Source organism: Pagrus major, chromosome 19 (genome assembly GCF_040436345.1).
Source record: "Pagrus major chromosome 19, Pma_NU_1.0".
In the NCBI taxonomy this organism is placed as follows: Eukaryota; Metazoa; Chordata; class Actinopteri; order Spariformes; family Sparidae; genus Pagrus; species Pagrus major.
The window spans coordinates 8,545,653-8,548,378 of NC_133233.1; positions in this window are offsets into that span (position 1 = coordinate 8,545,653).

Consider the following 2,726-nt stretch of genomic DNA (forward strand, 5'->3'; position numbering starts at 1 on the left):
CTTTATTTAAGAGAGAACAATTTACCAGGGGTTCAGGTAAATCAAACAGTAGCACTGTCAATCAAATTTGAGTGAAAATAAGGTTACATAGAGGACATCAGACAAGGACGATACAAATAAATATGTGTACGTCTCACATCTCTAATGTCATCTGTTCCACTGCACCATTCACATCACAGCTGGTGTGATCCCATTGCAGGATAGTCTCCAGTTTTATCTGACCTCATTTTTATTTCAACCACACACCTGTGAATTTGTAGGGTTGTGACAATATCACGTTGACAAAATCAGCCCACAGATTATTTGTAGTCAAAATTGCGAAGGTCAAATTGGGGGGCAGTGGTAGCCTAATCCCTGGACCAGCAGCACTTGCCCCTCCCCCATTACCACCCATGAGGTTCCCTTGAGCAAGGCCCGCCTTAACCCACACTGCTACAGTGGCAGGACAATGACGAAGAAGAGTGATGGAGTGCTGCGTCAGATGATCTGGCCTCCACAATCACCCAACCTAAACCCAATTGAGATGGTTTGGGATGAGTTGGACCGCAGAGTGAAGGCAAAGCAGCCAACAAGTGCTCAGCACCTCTGGGAACTCCTTTAGGACTGTTGGAAACCATTCCAGGTGACTACCTCATGAATCTGACTGAGAGAATGCCAAGAGTGTGCAAAGCTGTCATCAAAGCAAGAGGTGGCTACTCTGAAGAATATAAAAGATATTCTGGTTTGTTTAACACTTTCTTGTTACTACATGATTGCATATGATGTTATATATGGTATCATTGTAATCCTTGACCATCAACACACAGGTAGTAGCCATCACCTCTTCTGTCTTATCATGTCTGGTTTAGGAGACATGATGCAAAATACATAATTCCTCTATGGTGGACAGTGAAATGTCCTGCATGGCTCCATATCTGTAAATGTTCAGCACCGCAAACTGAACAGCTGCACCAAGTTTCATGCTTTTACCTCAAATTTGGCGCACATCACCTGGACTGTAAAGTGTGCGTCATGAGGAAGTGTTAAGAGAGATGCATTTTTAATCAGATGTAACTTTTGTCAACAGAATCCCTGCCAGCAGCAGCATCACTGAAGGAGCAGACCATGTTTCCCATGTCAGATGGACAGGTTTGATTTAAGAAAAGTTACATTTTTAAACTCTACCCAGGACACGATGAATGACAGCCCACTTTTTGCAGTGTGGTGCCTCCCTCCCTCCCTCCCTCTCTCTCTGTCTGCTGGTCTCGGCCCCAGAACCGGCCTAAACCATCAACAGTATGTTCGCAGGCTCGGGCTGTGTGCGAGGAAACATGAGCAGGGTGAGCTATTCAGAGTCCCGGGCGGCGCGGCGCAGGCCGCTGGATAAAGCGGAGGAGGAGACGGCTGTCCGTGAGGTTTGAGTTCAGGATCTCAGGAGGGGAACATGTGAGCGGGGAATGGGCGACTGGAAACAGGATTATTGTTGTACACAGCAGAGAGACGCAGGAGGGGCCCGGGACAGGTAACTGACCGACACACACTCATAATTGTTTTTTTTTTTTTTTTTAATGAATGCACCTTGGATATAGTTGGATGTAGTGAAGGATAAAACCAACGAAACCAACTTTGAATGAGCAGGACTGAGTTTATTCTCACATTAATCCTCATTCATTTAAAGCTCAAATATTAAAATTAGAATTCTAAACTCACTGCCAGTATTATCTTTAATTAGTCTGAGTGTGACTCAGTGGACATCACTCCATGGTGGGCTGCAGTCAAACTGCTGCCGGTGGCACCACATCACCGTGCGCGTTTTCAGCGTGACAGATTCAATAATCAACCTGTTTCGGAGAAATTTTAAATTGACGCTGAAGAGAAACACATGATGTCAAAGCGTCACAGTGTGCAGGGCTGTTTGTTTTGCGTTAACACGGGAGAGCACGAGTCAAAATAAACCATCCAGAGTTTTATAGCCGGAGCGGAGCGCAGAGGAGGCAGAGCTGAAATATGTGAGATGCTTGAACTGGAATTCTAAAGCGTTTTACTCCAGGCAGGTTTTTATAATCCAAACCACCGAGTCTGAAGACTGTGACTGTAGTAAGTCCTCTATTGTAGCCTTGTTGTTTGTAGAAAGGGAAACTTGTTTTTTTAATGACAGAACAACCTTTTTTTAAGTAAATATATTTATCCATATTGCCCACAGTGAACCTGCTGTCTATTTTTTAAAACTCATTTCCAAATATATCTGTGCTATGAAACTAATCGTAACTCTGTGTAATGAATTGGAATCTCAGATGTAAATGTTTACAAAGAACGACCTTAAAATGACGCATAACAACAGCGCTTTTACGCATGGTTCGCTCCAGCTCAAGATAATCTTACTTGCTGTTTAATACATGTGCATTTGTATGCGGGAGGCATATCCTCCTGCAAGGTGAACACACCATAGATAAGGTGTTCAAATTATTATTTATGCGAGAAGCGCGTGTTTTCTATGACTAATTTTAAATGATCATCAGAAATGAGCATTGTGGATATTAAAGTGGATATCATGTGTCTTATTATTTCCAACCGAATGTCATATTTCTTGTTCAAGACTGCATCAGTTTGTTCCACATCCTATAGTATCCACTCTTGTTCCACAGGAGAGAGACTGGGACACTGTGACACATCCAAGGAGATTTTTATTTTTTCTTCCTTCTTTAATTTTTAACATCAGAGAAATTGTGGGGAATATCTGGCCAAAG